The sequence below is a fragment of the Canis aureus genome, chromosome 3 (genome assembly GCF_053574225.1).
Source record: "Canis aureus isolate CA01 chromosome 3, VMU_Caureus_v.1.0, whole genome shotgun sequence".
In the NCBI taxonomy this organism is placed as follows: domain Eukaryota; kingdom Metazoa; phylum Chordata; class Mammalia; order Carnivora; family Canidae; genus Canis; species Canis aureus.
The window spans coordinates 9,442,199-9,457,707 of record NC_135613.1 but is presented as its reverse complement, the minus strand read 5'-3'; positions in this window follow the sequence as shown (position 1 = coordinate 9,457,707).

The following is a 15,509-nucleotide window of genomic DNA, read 5'->3' as shown; positions in this document are numbered from 1 at the left end:
AGTGTAAAGTCTAGAAAGGCATTTTATTCTTTCCAGGTGTGCTCAACTGGCTTATTTATGGTCTGACTTCCTTTCACAGTGTGAGAAACCTTAGCCTTCTGCCAGCTGCAAAGGATTGTTAAGAAGAAGCATTTTTAAGTTAAAAAATATATAACAACACTTCCCTCTCTCTCTCTCTCCCCTTCTCTCTTTCTGCCATACTTTATGCACCTTCTTGCAATGCTTAGTCCATGACATGTCTAAATAGGCATTTAACTGTACTCACCATCAAAGAAGGTGCCCCATGCAGGCAACAGTATATTAACTTAATGAATACCAGAAAGGACAAGAAGGAGGGTACAGAGCTGTTAACTCAGCCCAAGTTATCCTTCCTGAGAACACTCATCGCATTCAGTGGAGACACATGCACGTGCGTGTGCACACACACACATACATACATACACACACACACACACACACACACACACACCCTTCATGCACTTCTGTCCCATTCCTTGGTTCCAGAAAAGCTGTGGGTCTTCACAATGAAGCATAGCTGAAAGGCACATCTGATTTGCTAAGAGGCCATGTGAGATGCTTATATTTTGTGCACACAATCACATCCACTAAGTTTAAATGTTTTCTCATTTATGACTCACATCAGAAGGTCCCTAGCAGGATTTCCTCGTCTGACTGCTTAAGTAGCCCCAATTAAGATCACTATTTGGCTCTTTAGTGGCCACATTACAACCCAAAAATGTAAATGTAAAAAAATTAAGTAATTTTGAAAGACAAATTTTCAATACCATAAAGAAAAATGTAATGTATTCCAATTTAAATAATTTTTCACATGCATGCAGACCTAAATAAATAATTTGGGCTGAGATAAATGTTTAAACAGGTCCTACCTGCTTAAAAAAAATTTTGCACTCAATTAGAAAAACTTTCTAAATGTTTCTGAAACAAGTAAGGTTTTTAAAAATTATTTGAGGGAGTCATTTATAACAATTATGACTTTATAAAGAAGAAAATTCATGAATGATGGCAAAGATGGGACACAACTGACAATCAGCAATAAAAAAGTTGGCAGGACTTGAACATTTTTAAATAAAAAATTGCTAAACCCAAATAACATGTATCCCAAGGAAAATCTGAGTGCCCAACTAATAAGATCACAGAGTACTTGTTCCTTGGAAAATGAAAATGCATTTTTATTGGGAAGGCGTGGTTCAAAAAATTACCACATAATTTAGAGATCCACGGGAATCTTTGGCATTTCAAAACTTGCATGGAGCCTTTGGAAAAAGCTCATCACAGCTCCTTTCAATCTTTGAGGAAGCTGGCACTCTGCGATGGAGTTGTTTAACAGCCTGGCCATGCCAAAATTCATCATAGCACTGCCCCAGGGAGGCTGCTAGCTGCCTGACCCTAGCGGCTCAGAGTAGGACTGGAACAAAAGGCTAGCATCCATTTCAAAAAGAACCCCAGGAAGCATCTGCGGGAGGATGAAGAGTGTTGAGGTGGAAGCTGAAGACGGTGGGAGTGAGGAAAGCACTAGCTAAGGAAGGCAAAGAGAGCTGGGAGCAAAGAAGGCTGAGCCAGCAGGTTTATTGGCAGAAGTCACACACAGGATTGCTAGGCAGTGGTCAATTTCCAGACAATAACAGCAGAATAACCGCAAAGCAGTAAAGATGAGAGATCATGAAGAATGCATCTTCACACACAGAGAAATGACAGAGAGAAGAAAAGGCAGAAGGAGGGAGGGCGAGAAGGAAGGAGTGGAATAAGGGAGAGGAGAGAGGAAGAGAACGGAGGAAAAGATTATGAAGGTGGAGGAAAAGCCACTTAAAGAGAGTAAGGTTTATCAACATGAATTACCAGGAATCTTTGTGTTTATACACTTGTACAGTCAATCCAGGCTGGCTAATGGCATGCTATTCCTTTTCTTCTGCTGTCAAGAAGTATTACTGATTGTTAATAGCATTAAAATCTTTATCACTTAATTTATTTTATTAATCCCATTCGGGTTTAACATTACTAGCACACAACTGTAAATAGCAATAATAATGCCACGAGGTTGGTATCAATGATGCTGAAGGGTATTATGTAAAACACAGCCAACGAGCAGTGAGATGACAGGTTCTTACAAACCTTTACATTAGATTAAGGAAAAGCCTTGCACAGATTCACCAAACTGTGATCTTAATATGATATAGCATCCTCTGTCCTTTGATGTCCCTCTAGAATTACTTGTCATCCTCCAACATTTAAAAAACAAATCTCAACATCCAAAGAGCATCTTAAAAAGAGTTAATGTCTATCTAAACAATGCACAATTCTTAACTCTTTCCTTCTGCTTCTGCACTTTTCCCAAAGTTAAAGCCATTCTTTCAAATAAAACTTTGGTTCGTCAAATAAATTTTTACTTAAAAAAAAAAATTAAGTTTAAAAATAGGGTTTTAGCTTTAGATAATATTTTAAAATTATTCACTCAGTTAAGTGTTTTATAGTCATTTAAATTCACAGAAGTAAAGACCTAAACTGTCTTGGTGGGTTCGAATCCATCCTAGGATTTGAGCCATCTTCCATCCCTAGCAAACGAAACTGGGATGAGCTGTTTCACTACAATCATCCAGTAAAGGTTTTCTGCTTCAGTCTGTGGGACTTGAAAGAATTTCTCTGGATCTTATACACTCTTATTCCTACATGAGATTTGTAAGTAAAAGCCATGCTAATCACCTCTGTGGGCTCTAATAGGATGCATCATACAACATGCACAACTGCTCCCATTGTCAACATGGGGAGTAAAGGCGATTATAATATGATGAATGAATTAGATCATGGGAATTAAAAACATCAGTGAGGTTGGAAACAATCATCTTGACAATTAAAAACCTCAACTGCAGTTAATGCTTTTTTAAAACACAGTTTATATAAATTAAATTTGGAGAAATTAGGTGATCTTACCTAACAAAAAATTATCTGGAATGGTCAGTACTAGATAAATCTTGGAAAGATGATGCTCAAGCAGTTAAGCAGTTAAACCAATTTAATTGGTTTAAATATCATAAAAATCACTAGTAAAGAACATCAGGGTTTTTTTTTTTAATGATGAATCTGCTATATAAACTTACAAATTGCACTAGGGACTCATTAGTCGGATTATTTTATGGTTTGCCTCAGCACTGAGTTTTCAAACTTATGTTAAATTCAGATGTCACATCTAAGGAGAAAGAGAAAAGGCTCTATTTGGCCATTGAAAGCTGTTTCTCAGGCAATATATTTTTCTAAGTTGAATACCATCATCTCCCAACATAATTCCTAGTGTCAACACGGAAGTCCCTTTATTTTTAGGGGCCTTTGCCAAACAATAGAACTTTCTTAAGAAAACAGTTGCTTGGGTGAGGCATACCTTTACATGCCGGAAGCCCCAACCAACAAATACTTACAAGTACCTACTGCAGCAATTATAACTAACATTTGTAGGCATCTCATGGTTTACCAAGTGATATGATACGCTTTCATTTTATTAAACTGCATGAGACCGCTAATGATTTTTTGCCCCTAGGAAGCTGAGTCTCAACCTAAGTAAGAGTCATCACATCTCCCTGACATCAACACCAGACAAGAGGTAACAACGCAATCTGAACCCCCAGCTTTCAACTGCAAGCTTTCAGATCCTATAGGATGATGCAGAGAAGTCTAAACCAGGGTTCCAGCCACTCCTGACTCACAACCAAGTTGTAAAAATAAATACAGTGAAAACTACCTAAGATGTAAATCACACTTTAAGGCACAGTAGATGCCAAAGCACTCTGCATCCACTTTGAAATCAAACACCACCACTCCGCTGGAAACAATGGCACTTCCAGCAAGTCTACTTACTTAAAAGGAAGAGGTTAAGTAAGCCAGTAAATGCCAACAAGTATTCTTTGGCTAATACAGGGGAGGTGGTCTCAGCAATCTCCTGGCCTTTGAGATTTTGCTAATTGTTTTTCCAAGAAAAAACTTAAGTCTCTTTCAAGCATGATCTTGAGGAAGCGTTGCCATGGGAAAGCCTGGGCATTCCATTTTTTTATAGTGGTTGCACAGCTACTGTAACGAGTACAGAGAGGAATTTTGTAAGCAGCTGCCAGCCACACCCTAACCCCAGGCAGCTGACTTGCTTTATGAACTACCAGTCCTGACAAGAAGTGTGGATGGGGCCTTATAAACCATCACCATTCAAGACAATGCAAAATCAGGCTTACTGACTGGGAGGAGGTAGATGGAGGACACAGGAAATTATATTTAGTCCACTCTTGCCATCTTGGAATATAAATGACAGGGGTTCAGACACCCATTCTCACTTAAATGTCACTCTTCAATAGACTGTTAACCAAATGCTCCTGTTCAGCATATCATGGGACACATGCATTCCCACTTTAAAGGCCTCGGAGGGAGCAGTCATTTACAGCTCAGCCTTCCGTACACGTGCTCTGGCCAGGTGATCACGAAGGACAGGAGTGAGGAAAGGGCAGTCTCTGCAGTCACTTTGGCAGAACCTGTCAAATCACTAATGCTGCCAGCATCTTTATTCAGTGGTGCCTAATCGAAGGGAAAAGTTGGGAAGGGGGCAGCCTCGTGCAGGACAATAGTAATCAAATACGAACTAAAGCAGAACATCTCAGTGGGATTCCATAAGGTTTCTGGGTAAACCGGTGTCAGAGCCCAGAATCCCTGGTCATGCCAAAGACTATGGGCTATGTCGGCTCTGTGCACTGGCCAGGTGACTTAGTGTCCGGACCGCTTGATTTTCGGAGATTCGGGGAAAGAGTTCAGACTATAGAATACCTTTCTGCTCATTTCTCACTGCTGCGACTTCAGAGGTTACACCAAAGTGTCTAAGGGCAAAGAATATTAAAAAAAAAAAAAAATGCTTCCCACTGCATCCCTAGAAAGCTGGGTCCTCGAGACCTGAGTGGCCCATCTTAAGAAACCCTTCTCCCTTTGTTATATCTGCTGGGCCTTCCACTAAAGAACTGAATTAGATAGAGGAGGGGGGGAGGGCAGGGGGCGGGTGCAGAGTGGGGGCTGGACCGAAGGCTGGTGCAAGAATATATTTTCTATGTCTGGATAAGGGAACAGGATTCTAGGTAATTGCCTGGTTTTCTCATTGTTCTCGGCTGCCATTCCAAGATTCATAGAGGGGCTGAAAGGATCTCTCTTTTTTTCCTTTCCCTTCTAATTCTTCACTACTCCCCCCACCCCCCACAGACCCTCCAAATCACCCCTCCCACCCCCGTTAATCCTTTTCCCTCCCCTCTCATGGTGCTTATTCCATCCTAGGGAAAAAAAAAGTAATTTGTCTGTTTTATTTATGATGCAATGAAGGTATGCTGCACGCGTCAGGATAGCCTGACACTGGTCAAACTATCTGACAGCCGAGAAGAACTGCCTTCATACTCCAATGAGTGTATATTTTAACCATTTGTCCACCGCAGCATACCACTAAGGTTTATGTCAGGATTCACAGCACTCTCTCCCTTTCTTTTTTTAATCTATTTTGTTACAAACCAATTAAATTTGGAACACAGATCCTCCTCAAAGAATCCTCTGTCTTAGGTGTAAATCCTCAAATATGCAGACACGTTAAATGTCGTTTGCCAAAATTCACAACTGCCTCAATATCCCAATTAAAGCCCTCTGGAGAGGTTCTTAGAACTTCACTAAATTCAGGAATCTAGAACGATAATGCCACAAGTCCCAAATCAAGACACATCATTTACTGATCAAAGCCAGAAAGTGGCATTTGCTCAAATGAAATCACAATTTCAAGCTATTTCTCATCAGAATTAAAAATGAAAGCACAGGTCAAAGCGCTAGAGCAGTCCTGTTATAAATTATGCTGAAAAAGCACATGCCTCAGTAAAAAGCCCTCAAGAATATACAGATTTTGATCCTAGAAAGGACCAAACTTGGTAGATGTTTGATAGTCCATCTTCTAAGTTAGAATCAGAATGTTTTCTCCACCATTTGTAAATTGGGACTTTTAAGAGAGAATTTGACAGCAGCAAACTGAATGGCCAGAGAGACCATTTTATTGCATTTATTCCTTTTCAATTCCCATTGCATAGTACCCAGTGGGTCCCATGATCTACCTGCCAAATGCTCACTCGCTTGGGTACACTCTGAAGTGCATTCTCCCTTTACTTTCAACAACAAACCCCTAATTCCAGAGGGCCTGCCTCACATCCACTCTCTCTCTATCCCCTGTTGCTTTGCCACCAGCAATTTAATTCTCCTTTTCAGACATAAAAGGACACACTGGGTTTTAACAATTATACTTTTGATTTCCTCATAAAAAACAATGCTCAGAATTAGGCCCCAGACAATCTGTTCTTGTCCTGCAAAGGCCTGTGGGGCAAGATTTCTGGAAGAACCAATGGGATTTCTGCTGACTGAAAATATTTTTATTTTAATAAACTACAAAAGAAGAATGCCTTAAAAAAAACTCACAACAGGTTCAGAAATGTAATGTGATGCACGCAGCATGAAACAGAAACAAAGACCCAGCAGACAGGGAGTGTGATGAATGGTCCTAACCACATCGTATTTATTTATTTTTTTTAAATCTGCATTTGCCTTTCATCTGCAAATGAAAGGAATGGGGAGAAAGTGAGTAAGTTTTCCAAGGAATTTCTTTTGGTGTAAAATAAGACCAAACGCAAATATTATAAACTCAAGCAGAATTAAGAGTCTAACAGCAACGAAGATACAGAATGGCTGGAAAATCAGGGTTCCCACTGTGGGTTTTTTTTTTGCACTCAGCGGTGGAAGGTGGCAGGAAAACACAATACAATGCAGTCAAGACAGAGGGGTAACCACAGTGCTCTGAAAGCTTCTGCTTTTCAAATCAAATGTGAAAGTTAGTTAAAATGACTTGTTTTTGAGATGACGAGAAAAAAAATTCAGTATCCTTTTTCACAATTTCATTGTAGACTTAGCATTCTAAGACAATCTTTTTTAAAACCAAGGCATTAAGAACACTTAATAGCAATACATACACAAATTGGAAAATCATGTAAAATTTTCAAGCCCTATAAAAGCCACCTACCCTTTTCTCTATAAGCATTGCTCTCGAGGTGTTACAAGAAAGAAGGCAAATCCAACTGTGTGGATTTTGGAAAGCACATGATGCACCTGAAAGACCAGAAAAGGTAACATATTTTGGCAAGGGTACTAATTTACAAATAGTTAGTTAGATGTATCTCATTAGCCATAGAAGAAAGTAGGCTTTTTTTTTTTTTCCACAGAAAAGGCTGTTACATATCTTATACATATGTATGTTTGTGTGAATGGACAGAGGAGCATCATTCCCCTAAGCGGTATCAATAATGGTGACACAAAATGCACACATTTCAAAAGGGGAAAGTCTTCATTTTTTTAGTGAAAAATAACCAACCAATCCAACATAATTCTTTAAACCCCTGGAAGGCTTAATAGTACTTTATACACTTTGTCATCTTATTTGTTTTCATTTTTAATACTCAATGAGTTTTAAGTGGTGTTCATTTAAAACAAAAGGACACAACACTAGGAACTTTCTAATATTTGTTTGGACGAGGGGGCATACGCCCAGCTGTTCACAATAGCACAGGGAGAAATATCCCTGGAAGATGAGCTCGCTGGACATATGCACACATTTTGTACTTGCTCCGTAGTTTGGGAAAAGAATCCTATGTTGGCCTTGGCAACTGTGACAAGATAGAACAATGCCAATAAAAGAGAAAAGAGACTATTTGACCATGATACACTTGCTAAAATAAGGCGCCTCCTAAATGGTTAAAACTAAACCACGATTATACGTGCAACATCAATAGGATACCGAATGGGCCACTTGATTAAAATAAACTTACTAATATAAAAATTCATGGCAGCAAAATAAACATCTGGATGATAAGCTCTGCCTGCAGCTCTGGATCGCCCTGTGCTTTAAATTCTGAAAGGTTTGTAATTTATATTTTCAAAATAGTTCAGAATGGGCTAACAAGAGAGATCACATCACTCTCTGTGTAACCTGATTAAATTTCACGTCGGGACCTGACAAGGCTCCTCCATGATCTTCCCTTCCAGTAATTGTCCTGCCATTTTGCGGCTTTTGGTCCACCTGGCTCGACCGCAGCCGTCATAAATCGCGGACTACAAAGCTGCCTGATTTGAGAGCCGGCTCCAAAAATATAAGTTCCAAAAATTAAACCACTCACAGTCCCTCCTCTTCGTTTAGAGACAATAAATTTTGTGCGGGTGCTATCTGGCCCTATAATAATTGCACATTAATAAAAACATATGTGGGGAGAAGCGAAAGGATAAATTGCACTTCACAAAAGCATCGTGACACGAAATCACATTTTTTCCAACAGCTTTAGAAAAGGAACTGCGAAAAATGCTGGCAAGTAAATAGACAGGCAAGCAGCGAAAGGGAAATTCTCAGAGGTATTTCCAAACTTGCATTCACGACGTGAAAATCGGTGCGAGCTGCAGATTCCTGTAATATTCCCCAGACGTAAGTTTCTGAGCATTTTTCTCTGTATTAGTTATTGTGTGTTTCAGGAGTGTTTTACACATTTCTTTTTTACGTTTTTCAACAAACAAAAACTATGTAATTTTTTCCCAGTGTTTATGAATTTGTGCACCAGGAAGGTGGCTTCTCTTGCCCAGTGAAGCCGATCTATTGAAATGATCATTTGCAGCTTCATCATTTTTCACACCCTCTTAAACTGAGCCTTCACAGTCCCGCTAAGCACTTTTCTCCTGGTCAGCATAAAGTGAAACCTCCCCTTTGAAGTCCAGAAAACCTGTGATTAAACTGTTTGGGATTTCTGTTGTCTCGTATTTATCTGTGCACCAGTTCCATGCATTGCAGCACCTCTTCTCAAAAGGTTCTGGTTCTCTTCTGGAATAGCTGCCTCTGTTTAATCCATTCTTCTCAGAGAGGTGCATCAAACAGGAGAGAAATGTTACAGAAAGAAATACCTATTTTCCCCACACTTTCCTGATTAAATATCTCCAGCTGCAGATACCAACCTCTTTAAATTTATTTTCTGTGTTTTAAAAAAAATATATCGGGTGGTATGTTTTACTTTCTCTGCATTTGTGGTGCAATCTGTAGGACCTCAAATTCTTAGTATGAATACATTTTTAATCTACAACCCAGCCTGATGTTTCTCTTATTTCTCTGATTACCATTTCCCCCTCCATTTGGGACCTTATTTGTTATCTTTCTTGCTCACTGCTTATTCAAAAATGCCTTCAATCTTAAAAAGCTGGTCAGCAAAACAATACATAAAAGAACAAGAAAACATGTGCAAAGAGCTACACACAATCTATAATATTCTCATAGAGAAGATTTTTTTTTCCCATAGCCTCATCCAAAAGAAAAAGAATTATTTACATTTACAGCTTAGAAAATAATTATACATACTTGTTCTCTATGCTCAAATGCTGCCGAGGTCGGGTGTGTTTTGTAGAGGCAGACTGCCCTCTGCAGGGGAAAACATCTTTGCACCAGGCCGCTTTTGAGCAAACTCAAACCCAGCATGGCTGTGGTACTGAACATATAAACAAATCGTTTCTTCCATGTATTTGCTGGCAAGCAATTAAAGTGCATTTATTCACCCTAAAATGTACTTGTTCGCACTCTATTATATTTTTTAAAGTCGGCTTATCCCATATTTCCAGTCACACGAAAACAGAAAAAGGACATTTATGCCACAATCTGATACCCAGTGATATTAAACTGAACACAGAATTTCTCTAGTCTCCTTTCTTCCTCTAATGAGAGCAGACCACCCTTCCCCCCAAATTTAAGAGTCATCCAACCATCATTCAATCACTGTACAGCGGGGCCCTCTGTTTTGTCAAGAATCGCTCTAAGTTTCTGCCCTGGGCTCAGGCTGGGGGCAGGAGTGATAGTGTTTTCTGGTGCTTAGGATATGGCATTGTGGTTCTTCTTATTGTCACTTTAGTGTTTTGGAAAAGGAGAGGAGGTGATATGGATTTCCCCCCATTGGGTATATTTCAGAAAGTAAGTAAATATGCTCATCAAGAAAAATGTTGATGGGGCAGCCCAGGTGGCTCAGTGGTTTGGCACTGCCTTCAGACCAGGGCCTGATCCTGGGGACCTGGAATGAGTCCCACGTCAGGTTCCCTGCATGGAGCCTGCTTCTCCCTCTGCCTGTGTCTCTGCCCCACCCCCACCCCATCTCTCATGAATAAATAAAATCTTTAAAAAAGGAAAAATGTTGATGACGGAGTTATACACATGCCTTAAGAACTTCAGTGTTGTGGTGGAAATCAGTGAGAGAAGCTGGCAAGTCAGCCCTTCGTTTCACTGGGGCTTCCATCCTTTCTTCTCTATGCATCTTTTACCAGATACCCTAACAATGGTTCCAGCAATTAGAGAAGGGACAGCTGGATTCTTAAGAAACGGGTTGTGTGCCTGTGTGTTTTTAAGGTTGTTCTAGAGTGGCTTCTATAATTACAAAGTGTGTAAAAAAGGGTCACAATTTAGTAGCATTTTCCAACTCCTTACACTTAAAAAGACACTTCTGACTTCTGCTTTCATTGTTTTGTCCCCTTTACACCACAGAGCCTTTGCCAACCCCACAAGAGCCGACTTCCTTCCTCCAGTCTCTAAATGTGACCAGCAGGGGGGCTGATGAAGTGCTCATTTTTTACATCAGTCTTATAAAATTGCTTTCCCCATTAATTGTATCCATGGAAACAATACATTTGGCTGGTAAGGGACTCCTGAATAAAATTTAATGGGATCTCAAAAAATTTGCAGGCTAGGGGGAGATGAAATGATCAGCCATTCTAGCAATCCAAGTTTTAGCTCAGTGTAGGATTAATTTGTTTTCAAAAACTGTATTGAACTGAATCCAAATTAAACTAAAGTCGTAAAAATGTCATTCCACTATCTGAAAAAGAATTTTCAAAGAGAAGGGCAAATAGAAATTACACAGTAATTCTGGGGGGAAAAAAAATTCTAATGCCTCCTAGGAAGAAACAATCACCAGCGCTTGCCTGAATGGCAGTTCCTAATACCCAGGTCCTAATAACGTAAGCATGACTTGTTCTGGATAACTGATCACATCTGCTAAGCAACACTCAGGTACTTGCATTATCCTTCAACCATCTCTTCAGTGTCCTCCCCTCTCTGCCCTGGCTAGGCAGTGGGCATCCTACAAAGTCACATACATCCCCTCACTGGTTTATCTTCACCTCTCCAACAGGGTTTATAATCCTTGGGGCGATTTGGGTTTAAAGTTTTTTTTTTTTTCCTTAGCAGGTAAAGAGTGTGTATTATAAAATCTTAAACCAGGCTTGCATATGCCCGTATTTAATTTGGAAAATGTGTGGGTAAATACTGCTCATTATGGGATTAGGTAACAGCTGCAGGTCTGCCACTGTGAAAAGCCAATTTGGTTAAAAAAAAAAAAAAAGTGCCATTGCTTTACATTCAAAAAAAAAAAAAAAATCCCGGGGATGTTTCTCTTAGAATTATACTGATATGATCTAGATGAAGAAAGATATGACTTTAAATCAAATAATAATGTATGAATTTCAAATTATCTGTGATTTTTTTTCTGAAGCCCCAAATCACTTCTGCCTCTGGGTAAATAGGTTAAATTTTTTAAATATGTAAGAATTCAGTTTCAATGCATCCCTTTATACATATTACCTTTCCCTGAAACAAAATAATGTTTCTACTATATCAAGCCTTTCTGCACATGTGAGCTTAAAAAAGCTTTGTTAATGCCAAATTGAGAAGAGAAATCCGGACTGTATCACTTGGCCAGAACCCAAGGTCAGCCTGTGATAAAGTAAATGGGTGCTGGCTCGTAAGTGAAGTACATTTCTAACCAGGTTCTCTGTACCTTGCTCTTTAGGGGAAACAGTCAGGTGTAAATGAAACTCAGGATATGTAAATCCAGCAAGAACCAGGGCTACAAAAAGTGCTGCAATATGGTATCCCCAAAAAACTGAGACTCAACACAGAGTGCCTAAAAGCCAATTCTCTTGAATAGCATGGTGGCCTGGTTCTGTTATCTGTTCAATTTGATAAATCAAACTTAGCTGCTACTTGTACTGTCATCTGACATCTACAATTCTAAACAAAAGAGGTCATTTTCTGAGACATCAACAATTATCCAATTGCAATCAGACTCTTCTCCAGTAGCATAGGCATAATTACAAATTCATCTAAAGCAAAAATATAACAAAAGCCTTGTAAATGTTTACACCTTTGATCTAGTCTTTGTTTTGTTTTGTTTTTGAGGAATTTATCCTGAACAAATCTTTCCACAGTTGACACATTTTATGCAAGAATATCACAGCATTATGTAATACATAATTTACAAAAACAGATTAGAAACATTAAAAAATGGGTTAAATAAACCATGGTACTTTCCTTGGATAGAATTGCTCATAAAGTAATTAAAATTAGGTTTATGAAAACTTTTTAATGGCATGGAGAAAGATCCACAATATGTTAGTGAAAAAAGCAGGATGTAGGCATTACTTCTATAGCTAATGCACGCAAAGAAGAAAGACTGGAAGGGAAGGTAAATGCTTCATACTTCCTATACTTTTCTTTGTCACTTTTTATACTTTCTAAACTTCTACCAGGAGCATCAGTTTATCTTACACATGAAAAGGACAACCAAAGCTATCACAACTGGATATGCATACATATACTATAAAAGAAGCTTCAGTAAGACCAACCCCTAATTTGGTCTTTTATAAACTGAATGGACCATAATAAAGAAATGTTTGCTGGGATGTAATATGATCCAGTCCATGGATCTTGCAGTAGGCACTGCACTATGTGCATGAGAAGCAGTTCCTTGGGAAGCCCTCAGTTAGTCTCAGGACGGGGAGACCATGTAAAAATAAAACTGGAGCTACCTGGGTAGCTCAGTAAGTTAAGCATCCCACTCTTGATTTCAGCTCAGGTCATGATCTCAGGATTGTGAGATCAAGCCCCGTGTTGGATTCCTGGCCAGGAGTGGAGCTTGCTTCAAATTCTCTCTCTCCCTCCCCCTCTGCCCCACTTCCCCATCTCTCCCTCAAGAAAAGAAAGAAAAAGAAAAAGAAAAAGGAAAAGAAAAAAAGAAAACGAAAAAGAAAATGGAAAAGAAAAAAAGAAAACGAAAAAGAAAACAAAAAAGAAAACGAAAAAGAAAAAGAAGCAGGAACACAGACATAAATGAGGGATATAAGCTTTGCCCCTTCAAGCAGCCCAAGGGAGGCAAGAATTTCTCTAAGTAATTGCAACATGGTGGGAGAAGTAGTAAAAGATTTTAAAAAGCAGTGGTCTCCAAATTCAAGCTGTGCCGGGGTACTTCAGAGGTACAGAAAATAGGTCATTTTAATTTCTTCATTTAAATAATGTTAATTTCTAAAATGAGTATTTAAAAACATACACAAGAATATTGTATGCCAGTCTTACTATATCTGAAACTCTCAATACATTAAGTTGTGCAACTAGGTTAATTCGCTCTTATAAAAACTTTGAAACAAGTATTTCTTACCATTCCATCCTTATCTAAGACTTAGAGATGGCAAAGCAGCTGTTTAAATAAGCAAGCAAGCAAAATCCTTAAATTTCTAACTACTTATTGGTGAGAATCAGAATTTTCTCACCATGGGAATCTAATAAAACAAGTCACTTTCTCAAAAATAACCTCAAACTGCAACTGTCACCCATAGTCTCCAATTATAAATTTGAACTTAGGAAATCAACTTAATATATTACAACTTCTTTTTCTGTCAGGAGAGGTGGTGTTGATCATTTGGAAAGTCTTTGGAAATAAAAAGGAGCTTTCATGCTTGAAAAAGAGTTTGAAAGTGAGTGACAAACTACGGTCAAAAGACAGTGAAGGCACAAAAGATGCAATGAATACAAGTTATTGCATTTGAAACTATAAATTTTTACTTTTTAATATATTTGGCCAAAACTAGTTTTCTTGGTATATTGTTTCCCTACTTTTTTTCCATGGCAAAGGAGTCGAATACGAAATATATGGATGCGTACTGGGCAGCATCCATAATTCTCTTGATTTTAAGTCATTGAAAAATCAACTAGAAGAGCCTACTTTTAGATTGGAAAAGAAAGGCTGGAAACAGACACTGCCAGATGCCAAGATCCAGTTATTGTGCTAACTGTCCCAAGCCAACAAACAGGAAAGCAGCCCAGGTCACCTAGCATCTGGCCTGCATCCCTGGTATAAGACACTTTAGTAGACTGCAGGAATCATCCCAAGGTGATGAGAGTCCCAAGGGACAACTCTGAAGTCTTCCCACTCACCTCCTGCATCCGTTAGGAAGATTTTAGCTTCAGATTATAGAAAACATAAATCATATGGGCAATTATCATCACAACATTAAGTAAGGCAGCCCCCAGTTTTCCTCCTTCCCTTGTCTTAGTTTTTCCTTCATTCAAAGGCTGATGGCAGAATGACTACAGCAGTTCCAAGCACAACATCCAGGTCTCAACAGTGGTCAGTGAAAGAACCACCATCTCCTCTTTATTTCCTTTTTTAACAGTGAATAAACATTTACAAGAAAGGCCCAGCAAAGTTTTCCTCCTGTGTATCACCTGTGTGTGCCTAAACCAGTGTGGCAAGGGGAATGCTCCAAGACTGTCTTGGATCAATAGGAACACTAGAGCAGGGATGGACCTAGCTTCCCCTGAAGCACACAGCCATGCATGAGGACAGTGGAAAACCACACCAATAGTTTCTACTGAGATGGATGAGGTTGAGATGAGTGTTAAGTGTGACTGCTTTAGGGAAGCTCAAGAACAGACTTGACAGTGTTGTTCTGGCTAGTGAGAGGGTGACAAAGTACTTGGACCAGGAGTAGCACTGTTAAGAGGCAATTCTCTCATACAAAGGAATGGTTATTGAGATAATTATACTCACAAAATCATTAATAGAAACAACTGTTCATCTGTTGCTTAAACTTTCCTGTCACTTTAAGAGTCATAAATTAAATGGCCCCCTCCTCCAAAAGGATTGAGCACATCATTCTGAGATCTCACAGCATTCTCCAGTTTGTAACCTTTAGTATATCACTTAATGCCATTTTATTAGACTTCCTTGTAGTTCTATTTATCTTCATTGAGAGTTCACCTAGATTCTTCTAAAGAACAAAACCACCTTGTTCTTATCTCTCATCCCACCCCACAAGTCTAAAACTTGACATAATGTCACAAAGATCTATTTTATGAATGAAATAAGTGAACAGATTTCAAGTTTATAATGGTATAAAGTTCTAATCCATTGTACCTTTATCCTCCTATTATTTTATTCTGTTTTTCCTAAAGTTCACAATTTTTGAGATAGCTCTATTATACTTCCCATTATTTCTTTAAAAAAATATGTATTCATTTATTCATGAGAGACGCAGAGGGAGAGAGGCAGAGACACAGGCAGAGGGAGAAGCAGGCTCCTCACAGAAGCCCAATGCAGGACTCAACCCCA